General features: G+C 49.6%; 19 non-coding genes across 19 annotated transcripts; 13 read left to right on the forward strand and 6 right to left on the reverse strand.

Moving 5' to 3' along the window:
- Positions 1-206: 206 nt before the first annotated feature.
- Trnap-ugg lies at positions 207-278 on the forward strand. Its single transcript has one exon. It is a non-coding gene; the product is annotated as a tRNA-Pro (tRNA).
- A 601-nt stretch (positions 279-879) lies between these two features.
- Trnav-uac lies at positions 880-952 on the reverse strand. Its single transcript has one exon. It is a non-coding gene; the product is annotated as a tRNA-Val (tRNA).
- Positions 953-1,187: 235 nt separating this feature from the next.
- Positions 1,188-1,259, forward strand: Trnap-cgg. Its single transcript has one exon. It is a non-coding gene; the product is annotated as a tRNA-Pro (tRNA).
- A 1,642-nt stretch (positions 1,260-2,901) lies between these two features.
- On the forward strand, positions 2,902-2,973 carry Trnap-ugg. The gene has a single exon. It is a non-coding gene; the product is annotated as a tRNA-Pro (tRNA).
- A 601-nt stretch (positions 2,974-3,574) lies between these two features.
- Trnav-uac lies at positions 3,575-3,647 on the reverse strand. The gene has a single exon. It is a non-coding gene; the product is annotated as a tRNA-Val (tRNA).
- A 235-nt stretch (positions 3,648-3,882) lies between these two features.
- On the forward strand, positions 3,883-3,954 carry Trnap-cgg. The gene has a single exon. It is a non-coding gene; the product is annotated as a tRNA-Pro (tRNA).
- Positions 3,955-5,596: 1,642 nt separating this feature from the next.
- Positions 5,597-5,668, forward strand: Trnap-ugg. The gene has a single exon. It is a non-coding gene; the product is annotated as a tRNA-Pro (tRNA).
- A 601-nt stretch (positions 5,669-6,269) lies between these two features.
- Trnav-uac lies at positions 6,270-6,342 on the reverse strand. Its single transcript has one exon. It is a non-coding gene; the product is annotated as a tRNA-Val (tRNA).
- Positions 6,343-6,577: 235 nt separating this feature from the next.
- Positions 6,578-6,649, forward strand: Trnap-cgg. Its single transcript has one exon. It is a non-coding gene; the product is annotated as a tRNA-Pro (tRNA).
- A 1,642-nt stretch (positions 6,650-8,291) lies between these two features.
- Trnap-ugg lies at positions 8,292-8,363 on the forward strand. The gene has a single exon. It is a non-coding gene; the product is annotated as a tRNA-Pro (tRNA).
- A 601-nt stretch (positions 8,364-8,964) lies between these two features.
- Positions 8,965-9,037, reverse strand: Trnav-uac. Its single transcript has one exon. It is a non-coding gene; the product is annotated as a tRNA-Val (tRNA).
- Positions 9,038-9,272: 235 nt separating this feature from the next.
- Trnap-cgg lies at positions 9,273-9,344 on the forward strand. Its single transcript has one exon. It is a non-coding gene; the product is annotated as a tRNA-Pro (tRNA).
- Positions 9,345-10,985: 1,641 nt separating this feature from the next.
- On the forward strand, positions 10,986-11,057 carry Trnap-ugg. The gene has a single exon. It is a non-coding gene; the product is annotated as a tRNA-Pro (tRNA).
- Positions 11,058-11,658: 601 nt separating this feature from the next.
- Trnav-uac lies at positions 11,659-11,731 on the reverse strand. Its single transcript has one exon. It is a non-coding gene; the product is annotated as a tRNA-Val (tRNA).
- Positions 11,732-11,966: 235 nt separating this feature from the next.
- On the forward strand, positions 11,967-12,038 carry Trnap-cgg. The gene has a single exon. It is a non-coding gene; the product is annotated as a tRNA-Pro (tRNA).
- Positions 12,039-13,680: 1,642 nt separating this feature from the next.
- On the forward strand, positions 13,681-13,752 carry Trnap-ugg. The gene has a single exon. It is a non-coding gene; the product is annotated as a tRNA-Pro (tRNA).
- Positions 13,753-14,353: 601 nt separating this feature from the next.
- Positions 14,354-14,426, reverse strand: Trnav-uac. Its single transcript has one exon. It is a non-coding gene; the product is annotated as a tRNA-Val (tRNA).
- Positions 14,427-14,661: 235 nt separating this feature from the next.
- Trnap-cgg lies at positions 14,662-14,733 on the forward strand. The gene has a single exon. It is a non-coding gene; the product is annotated as a tRNA-Pro (tRNA).
- A 1,639-nt stretch (positions 14,734-16,372) lies between these two features.
- On the forward strand, positions 16,373-16,444 carry Trnap-ugg. The gene has a single exon. It is a non-coding gene; the product is annotated as a tRNA-Pro (tRNA).
- The last annotated feature ends 217 nt before the right edge of the window (positions 16,445-16,661 follow it).

Raw genomic sequence — 16,661 nt, forward strand, 5'->3', positions numbered from 1 at the left:
AACCACATACCGAAACTGAGGCACTGCCGGCTGTTCATAAGCAGTGCTCGGTGAAGTTATTTCGCTTTTTATTCGTTGCCTTTAATATTCTTCTCAACAGTGGTGAGTGCTGCCTGCAGAAAGCGTTTATCTTGCGAATTCGCGTGAAAGTTTGTGTTCCCTGTGAGGCCCACTACTTGGGATTAACTTGACTGCTCCAGCCAGGTGGCTCGTTGGTCTAGGGGTATGATTCCTGCTTTGGGTGCAGGAGGTCCCGGGTTCAAATCCCGGACGAGCCCTGCCATTTTGACCGTGCTGAAGCGTAGGTGGAACTCAGCCCCGGTTGCAGCTCCTCAATGAAGAGTAGACGCCTGTTATAGCACGTGGATATAACAAGAATGCGGCACCAGTAAAGTACGTAGGTGGAATTCGGTAGAAAGGCAGACGGTAATTTTGCATGCAACGGAAAACAAGGTTGTCTTTGCGGGATATGTGCACCGTGAGTGGAGATTCAGCTTAATTGTGCGACAGTCTACCCTCATCTTACTAGCGACGGCAACAACCAAGGGGTGGCATGTAAGATTGAGCGTGGCTAAGAGTTTCTCATTATTAGTTAGCATCACACTTTAACAGAGCTGTGACAAGGCGAGTAGGGTGAGCTCAGGAAAGCCAGTAGCAAGCGCACTTGAAGTAGCCCTGAAGAACCGGATTATAAATTTTGCCAGCCATAATGGAGCTAGGGGCGTTCTCAGTTACCAAATACCGGTGCAATAAGAGAGCTACAGTATTTGACAGTAAAATGACGCCCTATCCGTCTAGCATACAACATTGCTTGTCTCTGCATACGCGGACGTGAGGTCATCTCGGAAATGAAATCCGAAATATAGATTAAAATTGTTGTGTTCCCGCCCGGGATCGAACCGGGGACCTTCTGCGTGTAAAGCAGACGTGATAACCGCTACACCACGGAAACGACGGTTCTTTTCATGTACCACCCGGAGACTCGTAATAGCAACAGTTTTTCTTCTGTGTTAGCAAGGGCATCGGCTACGAGCTCCCTCCGATTCGTGAAGTTCCTGCAGTAAAAGACGTCGATGAAAACAATCCAACCGCGACAGACAGGGAGAACGCTGGCTGAGCTGCAGCCCTACATGGTGAGACCATCAAAGGTGGCGTCATTCACATGCAGTGCGTTTTCGGAACGAATAGGCTCGTTGGTCTAGGGGTATGATTCCTGCTTCGGGTGCAGGAGGTCCCGGGTTCGAATCCCGGACGAGCCCTTGCGTTTTGTACAACGGTGTGGTAACAAATCGCATGGCGGTGGCTGTTTCGCGCATTTCCAGGCCTCCAAGTCAGCGCTAAAATCCGACAACCAGTTCTGAAACCGTTTCATGTTTCATTTGAGCCATGTGCACCCTGCTGATGGAACGTTTGAAGTTGATTTAAATGGTCACAGTAGAGATCGTAGCAAGTGTCTTGCTGAGTGCGACGAAAACGGGTTTCCGCCCGCAATCGAGCCGGGGACCTTCTGCGTGTTCGGCACGGCGCCTGGGCTCGGCGGCAGCTGCTGCTCTTTCCTTCCTTACGAGATACCGTCGATTCGCGCAGTCGTTATTGCAAAAGATGTCACCAAAGGCAATCGCTTCGTTAGCGGCACTTTGCCTGGGCTCCGCGGCAGCTCTACATGGAGGCACCAGCAGCCCAGCCAGGCCGCCGCCGGCACCGGTGCGCCACAGCGCAAGGAGCCGGCGGCCGCCCTGCAATGCCCCTGTCGTTGCATATTCCACCCGCCCCATATCCTCTCCATGTCTGACTCACTACCCCAAATGACACTGCAGTCGACGTGCTTATTACTATCGCTTTTGGAAGAACCAAGGCGCAGTATTCTAGTGTCGAACCGGTACTGCAAATTGGGATTAAGCAAAAATTTATTGTGTGGTCGAGCGACAGCCTCGGCTCGCTCCTCCTACATGATCGCTTCTTGTGCGGAATAATTCCTAGCTCGCCGATGGCTTCAGAGTTGGTCTTCTCGAAGTTTTGCTTTCGCACTGCATTCCGCAATCTTTTCGTTATGAGTTGTGTGCTTCGGTTTCCCGACTTTCTTGTGTTTAGTGTGTTTGGCTTCTCTTAACCCTTAGCCACCGCTTGCCGAAATTTCCACACTATCATCTGTCGATCTGCAGAGCTCGATGAAGGCATCGCGGCCGTTCCTGAGCTCGTGGAACGGTCGAATCTGTAGTTGTTTCCAGATCTCTCCCACACAACGGCCTCCCAGAAGCTTGGATTACAGAAGTACGCCACTACTCCCTGCCGGAGATTCACGATTGAAAGCCGAATGACATGAGCTACACGCAGCTCCGATTTTTTTTTTTTTGTGTCTGACTTACTTTGAAAGACTTTGTAGTCGATTTACTTACTACTATCGCTGTTGGAAACCAGGTGATAACCGCACAGTATTTTAGAGACGATCAGGTAATGAAAATTTAGAATAAGTAAAACAGTATCAAAAGAAGTTGTGTGGTGGAGCAGCACATGCAATTCACGCTTCCTAGATAATCGTTACTGCATAGAATAATTCTTTTGTCTGCGGCGTCTTCAGTATCCGTCTTCTGGAAATTTTGCTTGCAGTATATTTTGCAATCTTTTCGTTATGAGTTGGTGCTTGGTTTCCCGATGTTCTTTTGTTTAGTGCATTCGCCTCCTCTTAACCCTGAGAAACCACATACCGAAACTGAGGCACTGCCGGCTGTTCATAAGCAGTGCTCGGTGAAGTTATTTCGCTTTTTATTCGTTGCCTTTAATATTCTTCTCAACAGTGGTGAGTGCTGCCTGCAGAAAGCGTTTATCTTGCGAATTCGCGTGAAAGTTTGTGTTCCCTGTGAGGCCCACTACTTGGGATTAACTTGACTGCTCCAGCCAGGTGGCTCGTTGGTCTAGGGGTATGATTCCTGCTTTGGGTGCAGGAGGTCCCGGGTTCAAATCCCGGACGAGCCCTGCCATTTTGACCGTGCTGAAGCGTAGGTGGAACTCAGCCCCGGTTGCAGCTCCTCAATGAAGAGTAGACGCCTGTTATAGCACGTGGATATAACAAGAATGCGGCACCAGTAAAGTACGTAGGTGGAATTCGGTAGAAAGGCAGACGGTAATTTTGCATGCAACGGAAAACAAGGTTGTCTTTGCGGGATATGTGCACCGTGAGTGGAGATTCAGCTTAATTGTGCGACAGTCTACCCTCATCTTACTAGCGACGGCAACAACCAAGGGGTGGCATGTAAGATTGAGCGTGGCTAAGAGTTTCTCATTATTAGTTAGCATCACACTTTAACAGAGCTGTGACAAGGCGAGTAGGGTGAGCTCAGGAAAGCCAGTAGCAAGCGCACTTGAAGTAGCCCTGAAGAACCGGATTATAAATTTTGCCAGCCATAATGGAGCTAGGGGCGTTCTCAGTTACCAAATACCGGTGCAATAAGAGAGCTACAGTATTTGACAGTAAAATGACGCCCTATCCGTCTAGCATACAACATTGCTTGTCTCTGCATACGCGGACGTGAGGTCATCTCGGAAATGAAATCCGAAATATAGATTAAAATTGTTGTGTTCCCGCCCGGGATCGAACCGGGGACCTTCTGCGTGTAAAGCAGACGTGATAACCGCTACACCACGGAAACGACGGTTCTTTTCATGTACCACCCGGAGACTCGTAATAGCAACAGTTTTTCTTCTGTGTTAGCAAGGGCATCGGCTACGAGCTCCCTCCGATTCGTGAAGTTCCTGCAGTAAAAGACGTCGATGAAAACAATCCAACCGCGACAGACAGGGAGAACGCTGGCTGAGCTGCAGCCCTACATGGTGAGACCATCAAAGGTGGCGTCATTCACATGCAGTGCGTTTTCGGAACGAATAGGCTCGTTGGTCTAGGGGTATGATTCCTGCTTCGGGTGCAGGAGGTCCCGGGTTCGAATCCCGGACGAGCCCTTGCGTTTTGTACAACGGTGTGGTAACAAATCGCATGGCGGTGGCTGTTTCGCGCATTTCCAGGCCTCCAAGTCAGCGCTAAAATCCGACAACCAGTTCTGAAACCGTTTCATGTTTCATTTGAGCCATGTGCACCCTGCTGATGGAACGTTTGAAGTTGATTTAAATGGTCACAGTAGAGATCGTAGCAAGTGTCTTGCTGAGTGCGACGAAAACGGGTTTCCGCCCGCAATCGAGCCGGGGACCTTCTGCGTGTTCGGCACGGCGCCTGGGCTCGGCGGCAGCTGCTGCTCTTTCCTTCCTTACGAGATACCGTCGATTCGCGCAGTCGTTATTGCAAAAGATGTCACCAAAGGCAATCGCTTCGTTAGCGGCACTTTGCCTGGGCTCCGCGGCAGCTCTACATGGAGGCACCAGCAGCCCAGCCAGGCCGCCGCCGGCACCGGTGCGCCACAGCGCAAGGAGCCGGCGGCCGCCCTGCAATGCCCCTGTCGTTGCATATTCCACCCGCCCCATATCCTCTCCATGTCTGACTCACTACCCCAAATGACACTGCAGTCGACGTGCTTATTACTATCGCTTTTGGAAGAACCAAGGCGCAGTATTCTAGTGTCGAACCGGTACTGCAAATTGGGATTAAGCAAAAATTTATTGTGTGGTCGAGCGACAGCCTCGGCTCGCTCCTCCTACATGATCGCTTCTTGTGCGGAATAATTCCTAGCTCGCCGATGGCTTCAGAGTTGGTCTTCTCGAAGTTTTGCTTTCGCACTGCATTCCGCAATCTTTTCGTTATGAGTTGTGTGCTTCGGTTTCCCGACTTTCTTGTGTTTAGTGTGTTTGGCTTCTCTTAACCCTTAGCCACCGCTTGCCGAAATTTCCACACTATCATCTGTCGATCTGCAGAGCTCGATGAAGGCATCGCGGCCGTTCCTGAGCTCGTGGAACGGTCGAATCTGTAGTTGTTTCCAGATCTCTCCCACACAACGGCCTCCCAGAAGCTTGGATTACAGAAGTACGCCACTACTCCCTGCCGGAGATTCACGATTGAAAGCCGAATGACATGAGCTACACGCAGCTCCGATTTTTTTTTTTTTGTGTCTGACTTACTTTGAAAGACTTTGTAGTCGATTTACTTACTACTATCGCTGTTGGAAACCAGGTGATAACCGCACAGTATTTTAGAGACGATCAGGTAATGAAAATTTAGAATAAGTAAAACAGTATCAAAAGAAGTTGTGTGGTGGAGCAGCACATGCAATTCACGCTTCCTAGATAATCGTTACTGCATAGAATAATTCTTTTGTCTGCGGCGTCTTCAGTATCCGTCTTCTGGAAATTTTGCTTGCAGTATATTTTGCAATCTTTTCGTTATGAGTTGGTGCTTGGTTTCCCGATGTTCTTTTGTTTAGTGCATTCGCCTCCTCTTAACCCTGAGAAACCACATACCGAAACTGAGGCACTGCCGGCTGTTCATAAGCAGTGCTCGGTGAAGTTATTTCGCTTTTTATTCGTTGCCTTTAATATTCTTCTCAACAGTGGTGAGTGCTGCCTGCAGAAAGCGTTTATCTTGCGAATTCGCGTGAAAGTTTGTGTTCCCTGTGAGGCCCACTACTTGGGATTAACTTGACTGCTCCAGCCAGGTGGCTCGTTGGTCTAGGGGTATGATTCCTGCTTTGGGTGCAGGAGGTCCCGGGTTCAAATCCCGGACGAGCCCTGCCATTTTGACCGTGCTGAAGCGTAGGTGGAACTCAGCCCCGGTTGCAGCTCCTCAATGAAGAGTAGACGCCTGTTATAGCACGTGGATATAACAAGAATGCGGCACCAGTAAAGTACGTAGGTGGAATTCGGTAGAAAGGCAGACGGTAATTTTGCATGCAACGGAAAACAAGGTTGTCTTTGCGGGATATGTGCACCGTGAGTGGAGATTCAGCTTAATTGTGCGACAGTCTACCCTCATCTTACTAGCGACGGCAACAACCAAGGGGTGGCATGTAAGATTGAGCGTGGCTAAGAGTTTCTCATTATTAGTTAGCATCACACTTTAACAGAGCTGTGACAAGGCGAGTAGGGTGAGCTCAGGAAAGCCAGTAGCAAGCGCACTTGAAGTAGCCCTGAAGAACCGGATTATAAATTTTGCCAGCCATAATGGAGCTAGGGGCGTTCTCAGTTACCAAATACCGGTGCAATAAGAGAGCTACAGTATTTGACAGTAAAATGACGCCCTATCCGTCTAGCATACAACATTGCTTGTCTCTGCATACGCGGACGTGAGGTCATCTCGGAAATGAAATCCGAAATATAGATTAAAATTGTTGTGTTCCCGCCCGGGATCGAACCGGGGACCTTCTGCGTGTAAAGCAGACGTGATAACCGCTACACCACGGAAACGACGGTTCTTTTCATGTACCACCCGGAGACTCGTAATAGCAACAGTTTTTCTTCTGTGTTAGCAAGGGCATCGGCTACGAGCTCCCTCCGATTCGTGAAGTTCCTGCAGTAAAAGACGTCGATGAAAACAATCCAACCGCGACAGACAGGGAGAACGCTGGCTGAGCTGCAGCCCTACATGGTGAGACCATCAAAGGTGGCGTCATTCACATGCAGTGCGTTTTCGGAACGAATAGGCTCGTTGGTCTAGGGGTATGATTCCTGCTTCGGGTGCAGGAGGTCCCGGGTTCGAATCCCGGACGAGCCCTTGCGTTTTGTACAACGGTGTGGTAACAAATCGCATGGCGGTGGCTGTTTCGCGCATTTCCAGGCCTCCAAGTCAGCGCTAAAATCCGACAACCAGTTCTGAAACCGTTTCATGTTTCATTTGAGCCATGTGCACCCTGCTGATGGAACGTTTGAAGTTGATTTAAATGGTCACAGTAGAGATCGTAGCAAGTGTCTTGCTGAGTGCGACGAAAACGGGTTTCCGCCCGCAATCGAGCCGGGGACCTTCTGCGTGTTCGGCACGGCGCCTGGGCTCGGCGGCAGCTGCTGCTCTTTCCTTCCTTACGAGATACCGTCGATTCGCGCAGTCGTTATTGCAAAAGATGTCACCAAAGGCAATCGCTTCGTTAGCGGCACTTTGCCTGGGCTCCGCGGCAGCTCTACATGGAGGCACCAGCAGCCCAGCCAGGCCGCCGCCGGCACCGGTGCGCCACAGCGCAAGGAGCCGGCGGCCGCCCTGCAATGCCCCTGTCGTTGCATATTCCACCCGCCCCATATCCTCTCCATGTCTGACTCACTACCCCAAATGACACTGCAGTCGACGTGCTTATTACTATCGCTTTTGGAAGAACCAAGGCGCAGTATTCTAGTGTCGAACCGGTACTGCAAATTGGGATTAAGCAAAAATTTATTGTGTGGTCGAGCGACAGCCTCGGCTCGCTCCTCCTACATGATCGCTTCTTGTGCGGAATAATTCCTAGCTCGCCGATGGCTTCAGAGTTGGTCTTCTCGAAGTTTTGCTTTCGCACTGCATTCCGCAATCTTTTCGTTATGAGTTGTGTGCTTCGGTTTCCCGACTTTCTTGTGTTTAGTGTGTTTGGCTTCTCTTAACCCTTAGCCACCGCTTGCCGAAATTTCCACACTATCATCTGTCGATCTGCAGAGCTCGATGAAGGCATCGCGGCCGTTCCTGAGCTCGTGGAACGGTCGAATCTGTAGTTGTTTCCAGATCTCTCCCACACAACGGCCTCCCAGAAGCTTGGATTACAGAAGTACGCCACTACTCCCAGCCGGAGATTCACGATTGAAAGCAGAATGACATGAGCTACACGCAGCTCCGATTTTTTTTTTTTTGTGTCTGACCTACTTTGAAAGACTTTGTAGTCGATTTACTTACTACTATCGCTGTTGGAAACCAGGTGATAACCGCACAGTATTTTAGAGACGATCAGGTAATGAAAATTTGGAATAAGTAAAACAGTATCAAAAGAAGTTGTGTGGTGGAGCAGCACATGCAATTCACGCTTCCTAGATAATCGTTACTGCATAGAATAATTCTTTTGTCTGCGGCGTCTTCAGTATCCGTCTTCTGGAAATTTTGCTTGCAGTATATTTTGCAATCTTTTCGTTATGAGTTGGTGCTTGGTTTCCCGATGTTCTTTTGTTTAGTGCATTCACCTCCTCTTAACCCTGAGAAACCACATACCGAAACTGAGGCACTGCCGGCTGTTCATAAGCAGTGCTCGATGAAGTTATTTCGCTTTTTATTCGTTGCCTTTAATATTCTTCTCAACAGTGGTGAGTGCTGCCTGCAGAAAGCGTTTATCTTGCGAATTCGCGTGAAAGTTTGTGTTCCCTGTGAGGCCCACTACTTGGGATTAACTTGACTGCTCCAGCCAGGTGGCTCGTTGGTCTAGGGGTATGATTCCTGCTTTGGGTGCAGGAGGTCCCGGGTTCAAATCCCGGACGAGCCCTGCCATTTTGACCGTGCTGAAGCGTAGGTGGAACTCAGCCCCGGTTGCAGCTCCTCAATGAAGAGTAGACGCCTGTTATAGCACGTGGATATAACAAGAATGCGGCACCAGTAAAGTACGTAGGTGGAATTCGGTAGAAAGGCAGACGGTAATTTTGCATGCAACGGAAAACAAGGTTGTCTTTGCGGGATATGTGCACCGTGAGTGGAGATTCAGCTTAATTGTGCGACAGTCTACCCTCATCTTACTAGCGACGGCAACAACCAAGGGGTGGCATGTAAGATTGAGCGTGGCTAAGAGTTTCTCATTATTAGTTAGCATCACACTTTGACAGAGCTGTGACAAGGCGAGTAGGGTGAGCTCAGGAAAGCCAGTAGCAAGCGCACTTGAAGTAGCCCTGAAGAACCGGATTATAAATTTTGCCAGCCATAATGGAGCTAGGGGCGTTCTCAGTTACCAAATACCGGTGCAATAAGAGAGCTACAGTATTTGACAGTAAAATGACGCCCTATCCGTCTAGCATACAACATTGCTTGTCTCTGCATACGCGGACGTGAGGTCATCTCGGAAATGAAATCCGAAATATAGATTAAAATTGTTGTGTTCCCGCCCGGGATCGAACCGGGGACCTTCTGCGTGTAAAGCAGACGTGATAACCGCTACACCACGGAAACGACGGTTCTTTTAATGTACCACCCGGAGACTCGTAATAGCAACAGTTTTTCTTCTGTGTTAGCAAGGGCATCGGCTACGAGCTCCCTCCGATTCGTGAAGTTCCTGCAGTAAAAGACGTCGATGAAAACAATCCAACCGCGACAGACAGGGAGAACGCTGGCTGAGCTGCAGCCCTACATGGTGAGACCATCAAAGGTGGCGTCATTCACATGCAGTGCGTTTTCGGAACGAATAGGCTCGTTGGTCTAGGGGTATGATTCCTGCTTCGGGTGCAGGAGGTCCCGGGTTCAAATCCCGGACGAGCCCTTGCGTTTTGTTCAACGGTGTGGTAACAAATCGCATGGCGGTGGCTGTTTCGCGCATTTCCAGGCCTCCAAGTCAGCGCTAAAATCCGACAACCAGTTCTGAAACCGTTTCATGTTTCATTTGAGCCATGTGCACCCTGCTGATGGAACGTTTGAAGTTGATTTAAATGGTCACAGTAGAGATCGTAGCAAGTGTCTTGCTGAGTGCGACGAAAACGGGTTTCCGCCCGCAATCGAGCCGGGGACCTTCTGCGTGTTCGGCACGGCGCCTGGGCTCGGCGGCAGCTGCTGCTCTTTCCTTCCTTACGAGATACCGTCGATTCGCGCAGTCGTTATTGCAAAAGATGTCACCAAAGGCAATCGCTTCGTTAGCGGCACTTTGCCTGGGCTCCGCGGCAGCTCTACATGGAGGCACCAGCAGCCCAGCCAGGCCGCCGCCGGCACCGGTGCGCCACAGCGCAAGGAGCCGGCGGCCGCCCTGCAATGCCCCTGTCGTTGCATATTCCACCCGCCCCATATCCTCTCCATGTCTGACTCACTACCCCAAATGACACTGCAGTCGACGTGCTTATTACTATCGCTTTTGGAAGAACCAAGGCGCAGTATTCTAGTGTCGAACCGGTACTGCAAATTGGGATTAAGCAAAAATTTATTGTGTGGTCGAGCGACAGCCTCGGCTCGCTCCTCCTACATGATCGCTTCTTGTGCGGAATAATTCCTATCTCGCCGATGGCTTCAGAGTTGGTCTTCTCGAAGTTTTGCTTTCGCACTGCATTCCGCAATCTTTTCGTTATGAGTTGTGTGCTTCGGTTTCCCGACTTTCTTGTGTTTAGTGTGTTTGGCTTCTCTTAACCCTTAGCCACCGCTTGCCGAAATTTCCACACTATCATCTGTCGATCTGCAGAGCTCGATGAAGGCATCGCGGCCGTTCCTGAGCTCGTGGAACGGTCGAATCTGTAGTTGTTTCCATATCTCTCACACAACGGCCTCCCAGAAGCTTGGATTACAGAAGTACGCCACTACTCCCAGCCGGAGATTCACGATTGAAAGCAGAATGACATGAGCTACACGCAGCTCCGATTTTTTTTTTTTTTGTGTCTGACCTACTTTGAAAGACTTTGTAGTCGATTTACTTACTACTATCGCTGTTGGAAACCAGGTGATAACCGCACAGTATTTTAGAGACGATCAGGTAATGAAAATTTAGAATAAGTAAAACAGTATCAAAAGAAGTTGTGTGGTGGAGCAGCACATGCAATTCACGCTTCCTAGATAATCGTTACTGCATAGAATAATTCTTTTGTCTGCGGCGTCTTCAGTATCCGTCTTCTGGAAATTTTGCTTGCAGTATATTTTGCAATCTTTTCGTTATGAGTTGGTGCTTGGTTTCCCGATGTTCTTTTGTTTAGTGCATTCGCCTCCTCTTAACCCTGAGAAACCACATACCGAAACTGAGGCACTGCCGGCTGTTCATAAGCAGTGCTCGGTGAAGTTATTTCGCTTTTTATTCGTTGCCTTTAATATTCTTCTCAACAGTGGTGAGTGCTGCCTGCAGAAAGCGTTTATCTTGCGAATTCGCGTGAAAGTTTGTGTTCCCTGTGAGGCCCACTACTTGGGATTAACTTGACTGCTCCAGCCAGGTGGCTCGTTGGTCTAGGGGTATGATTCCTGCTTTGGGTGCAGGAGGTCCCGGGTTCAAATCCCGGACGAGCCCTGCCATTTTGACCGTGCTGAAGCGTAGGTGGAACTCAGCCCCGGTTGCAGCTCCTCAATGAAGAGTAGACGCCTGTTATAGCACGTGGATATAACAAGAATGCGGCACCAGTAAAGTACGTAGGTGGAATTCGGTAGAAAGGCAGACGGTAATTTTGCATGCAACGGAAAACAAGGTTGTCTTTGCGGGATATGTGCACCGTGAGTGGAGATTCAGCTTAATTGTGCGACAGTCTACCCTCATCTTACTAGCGACGGCAACAACCAAGGGGTGGCATGTAAGATTGAGCGTGGCTAAGAGTTTCTCATTATTAGTTAGCATCACACTTTAACAGAGCTGTGACAAGGCGAGTAGGGTGAGCTCAGGAAAGCCAGTAGCAAGCGCACTTGAAGTAGCCCTGAAGAACCGGATTATAAATTTTGCCAGCCATAATGGAGCTAGGGGCGTTCTCAGTTACCAAATACCGGTGCAATAAGAGAGCTACAGTATTTGACAGTAAAATGACGCCCTATCCGTCTAGCATACAACATTGCTTGTCTCTGCATACGCGGACGTGAGGTCATCTCGGAAATGAAATCCGAAATATAGATTAAAATTGTTGTGTTCCCGCCCGGGATCGAACCGGGGACCTTCTGCGTGTAAAGCAGACGTGATAACCGCTACACCACGGAAACGACGGTTCTTTTCATGTACCACCCGGAGACTCGTAATAGCAACAGTTTTTCTTCTGTGTTAGCAAGGGCATCGGCTACGAGCTCCCTCCGATTCGTGAAGTTCCTGCAGTAAAAGACGTCGATGAAAACAATCCAACCGCGACAGACAGGGAGAACGCTGGCTGAGCTGCAGCCCTACATGGTGAGACCATCAAAGGTGGCGTCATTCACATGCAGTGCGTTTTCGGAACGAATAGGCTCGTTGGTCTAGGGGTATGATTCCTGCTTCGGGTGCAGGAGGTCCCGGGTTCAAATCCCGGACGAGCCCTTGCGTTTTGTACAACGGTGTGGTAACAAATCGCATGGCGGTGGCTGTTTCGCGCATTTCCAGGCCTCCAAGTCAGCGCTAAAATCCGACAACCAGTTCTGAAACCGTTTCATGTTTCATTTGAGCCATGTGCACCCTGCTGATGGAACGTTTGAAGTTGATTTAAATGGTCACAGTAGAGATCGTAGCAAGTGTCTTGCTGAGTGCGACGAAAACGGGTTTCCGCCCGCAATCGAGCCGGGGACCTTCTGCGTGTTCGGCACGGCGCCTGGGCTCGGCGGCAGCTGCTGCTCTTTCCTTCCTTACGAGATACCGTCGATTCGCGCAGTCGTTATTGCAAAAGATGTCACCAAAGGCAATCGCTTCGTTAGCGGCACTTTGCCTGGGCTCCGCGGCAGCTCTACATGGAGGCACCAGCAGCCCAGCCAGGCCGCCGCCGGCACCGGTGCGCCACAGCGCAAGGAGCCGGCGGCCGCCCTGCAATGCCCCTGTCGTTGCATATTCCACCCGCCCCATATCCTCTCCATGTCTGACTCACTACCCCAAATGACACTGCAGTCGACGTGCTTATTACTATCGCTTTTGGAAGAACCAAGGCGCAGTATTCTAGTGTCGAACCGGTACTGCAAATTGGGATTAAGCAAAAATTTATTGTGTGGTCGAGCGACAGCCTCGGCTCGCTCCTCCTACATGATCGCTTCTTGTGCGGAATAATTCCTAGCTCGCCGATGGCTTCAGAGTTGGTCTTCTCGAAGTTTTGCTTTCGCACTGCATTCCGCAATCTTTTCGTTATGAGTTGTGTGCTTCGGTTTCCCGACTTTCTTGTGTTTAGTGTGTTTGGCTTCTCTTAACCCTTAGCCACCGCTTGCCGAAATTTCCACACTATCATCTGTCGATCTGCAGAGCTCGATGAAGGCATCGCGGCCGTTCCTGAGCTCGTGGAACGGTCGAATCTGTAGTTGTTTCCAGATCTCTCCCACACAACGGCCTCCCAGAAGCTTGGATTACAGAAGTACGCCACTACTCCCAGCCGGAGATTCACGATTGAAAGCAGAATGACATGAGCTACACGCAGCTCCGATTTTTTTTTTTTTGTGTCTGACCTACTTTGAAAGACTTTGTAGTCGATTTACTTACTACTATCGCTGTTGGAAACCAGGTGATAACCGCACAGTATTTTAGAGACGATCAGGTAATGAAAATTTAGAATAAGTAAAACAGTATCAAAAGAAGTTGTGTGGTGGAGCAGCACATGCAATTCACGCTTCCTAGATAATCGTTACTGCATAGAATAATTCTTTTGTCTGCGGCGTCTTCAGTATCCGTCTTCTGGAAATTTTGCTTGCAGTATATTTTGCAATCTTTTCGTTATGAGTTGGTGCTTGGTTTCCCGATGTTCTTTTGTTTAGTGCATTCACCTCCTCTTAACCCTGAGAAACCACATACCGAAACTGAGGCACTGCCGGCTGTTCATAAGCAGTGCTCGATGAAGTTATTTCGCTTTTTATTCGTTGCCTTTAATATTCTTCTCAACAGTGGTGAGTGCTGCCTGCAGAAAGCGTTTATCTTGCGAATTCGCGTGAAAGTTTGTGTTCCCTGTGAGGCCCACTACTTGGGATTAACTTGACTGCTCCAGCCAGGTGGCTCGTTGGTCTAGGGGTATGATTCCTGCTTTGGGTGCAGGAGGTCCCGGGTTCAAATCCCGGACGAGCCCTGCCATTTTGACCGTGCTGAAGCGTAGGTGGAACTCAGCCCCGGTTGCAGCTCCTCAATGAAGAGTAGACGCCTGTTATAGCACGTGGATATAACAAGAATGCGGCACCAGTAAAGTACGTAGGTGGAATTCGGTAGAAAGGCAGACGGTAATTTTGCATGCAACGGAAAACAAGGTTGTCTTTGCGGGATATGTGCACCGTGAGTGGAGATTCAGCTTAATTGTGCGACAGTCTACCCTCATCTTACTAGCGACGGCAACAACCAAGGGGTGGCATGTAAGATTGAGCGTGGCTAAGAGTTTCTCATTATTAGTTAGCATCACACTTTGACAGAGCTGTGACAAGGCGAGTAGGGTGAGCTCAGGAAAGCCAGTAGCAAGCGCACTTGAAGTAGCCCTGAAGAACCGGATTATAAATTTTGCCAGCCATAATGGAGCTAGGGGCGTTCTCAGTTACCAAATACCGGTGCAATAAGAGAGCTACAGTATTTGACAGTAAAATGACGCCCTATCCGTCTAGCATACAACATTGCTTGTCTCTGCATACGCGGACGTGAGGTCATCTCGGAAATGAAATCCGAAATATAGATTAAAATTGTTGTGTTCCCGCCCGGGATCGAACCGGGGACCTTCTGCGTGTAAAGCAGACGTGATAACCGCTACACCACGGAAACGACGGTTCTTTTCATGTACCACCCGGAGACTCGTAATAGCAACAGTTTTTCTTCTGTGTTAGCAAGGGCATCGGCTACGAGCTCCCTCCGATTCGTGAAGTTCCTGCAGTAAAAGACGTCGATGAAAACAATCCAACCGCGACAGACAGGGAGAACGCTGGCTGAGCTGCAGCCCTACATGGTGAGACCATCAAAGGTGGCGTCATTCACATGCAGTGCGTTTTCGGAACGAATAGGCTCGTTGGTCTAGGGGTATGATTCCTGCTTCGGGTGCAGGAGGTCCCGGGTTCAAATCCCGGACGAGCCCTTGCGTTTTGTTCAACGGTGTGGTAACAAATCGCATGGCGGTGGCTGTTTCGCGCATTTCCAGGCCTCCAAGTCAGCGCTAAAATCCGACAACCAGTTCTGAAACCGTTTCATGTTTCATTTGAGCCATGTGCACCCTGCTGATGGAACGTTTGAAGTTGATTTAAATGGTCACAGTAGAGATCGTAGCAAGTGTCTTGCTGAGTGCGACGAAAACGGGTTTCCGCCCGCAATCGAGCCGGGGACCTTCTGCGTGTTCGGCACGGCGCCTGGGCTCGGCGGCAGCTGCTGCTCTTTCCTTCCTTACGAGATACCGTCGATTCGCGCAGTCGTTATTGCAAAAGATGTCACCAAAGGCAATCGCTTCGTTAGCGGCACTTTGCCTGGGCTCCGCGGCAGCTCTACATGGAGGCACCAGCAGCCCAGCCAGGCCGCCGCCGGCACCGGTGCGCCACAGCGCAACGAGCCGGCGGCCGCCCTGCAATGCCCCTGTCGTTGCATATTCCACCCGCCCCATATCCTCTCCATGTCTGACTCACTACCCCAAATGACACTGCAGTCGACGTGCTTATTACTATCGCTTTTGGAAGAACCAAGGCGCAGTATTCTAGTGTCGAACCTGTACTGCAAATTGGGATTAAGCAAAAATTTATTGTGTGGTCGAGCGACAGCCTCGGCTCGCTCCTCCTACATGATCGCTTCTTGTGCGGAATAATTCCTAGCTCGCCGATGGCTTCAGAGTTGGTCTTCTCGAAGTTTTGCTTTCGCACTGCATTCCGCAATCTTTTCGTTATGAGTTGTGTGCTTCGGTTTCCCGACTTTCTTGTGTTTAGTGTGTTTGGCTTCTCTTAACCCTTAGCCACCGCTTGCCGAAATTTCCACACTATCATCTGTCGATCTGCAGAGCTCGATGAAGGCATCGCGGCCGTTCCTGAGCTCGTGGAACGGTCGAATCTGTAGTTGTTTCCAGATCTCTCCCACACAACGGCCTCCCAGAAGCTTGGATTACAGAAGTACGCCACTACTCCCAGCCGGAGATTCACGATTGAAAGCAGAATGACATGAGCTACACGCAGCTCCGATTTTTTTTTTGTGTCTGACCTACTTTGAAAGACTTTGTAGTCGATTTACTTACTACTATCGCTGTTGGAAACCAGGTGATAACCGCACAGTATTTTAGAGACGATCAGGTAATGAAAATTTAGAATAAATAAAACAGTATCAAAAGAAGTTGTGTGGTGGAGCAGCACATGCAATTCACGCTTCCTAGATAATCGTTACTGCATAGAATAATTCTTTTGTCTGCGGCGTCTTCAGTATCCGTCTTCTGGAAATTTTGCTTGCAGTATATTTTGCAATCTTTTCGTTATGAGTTGGTGCTTGGTTTCCCGATGTTCTTTTGTTTAGTGCATTCGCCTCCTCTTAACCCTGAGAAACCACATACCGAAACTGAGGCACTGCCGGCTGTTCATAAGCAGTGCTCGATGAAGTTATTTCGCTTTTTATTCGTTGCCTTTAATATTCTTCTCAACAGTGGTGAGTGCTGCCTGCAGAAAGCGTTTATCTTGCGAATTCGCGTGAAAGTTTGTGTTCCCTGTGAGGCCCACTACTTGGGATTAACTTGACTGCTCCAGCCAGGTGGCTCGTTGGTCTAGGGGTATGATTCCTGCTTTGGGTGCAGGAGGTCCCGGGTTCAAATCCCGGACGAGCCCTGCCATTTTGACCGTGCTGAAGCGTAGGTGGAACTCAGCCCCGGTTGCAGCTCCTCAATGAAGAGTAGACGCCTGTTATAGCACGTGGATATAACAAGAATGCGGCACCAGTAAAGTACGTAGGTGGAATTCGGTAGAAAGGCAGACGGTAATTTTGCATGCAACGGAAAACAAGGTTGTCTTTGCGGGATATGTGCACCGTGAGTGGAGATTCAGC

The sequence above is a fragment of the Schistocerca americana genome, chromosome 2 (assembly GCF_021461395.2).
Source record: "Schistocerca americana isolate TAMUIC-IGC-003095 chromosome 2, iqSchAmer2.1, whole genome shotgun sequence".
NCBI lineage: Eukaryota > Metazoa > Arthropoda > Insecta > Orthoptera > Acrididae > Schistocerca > Schistocerca americana.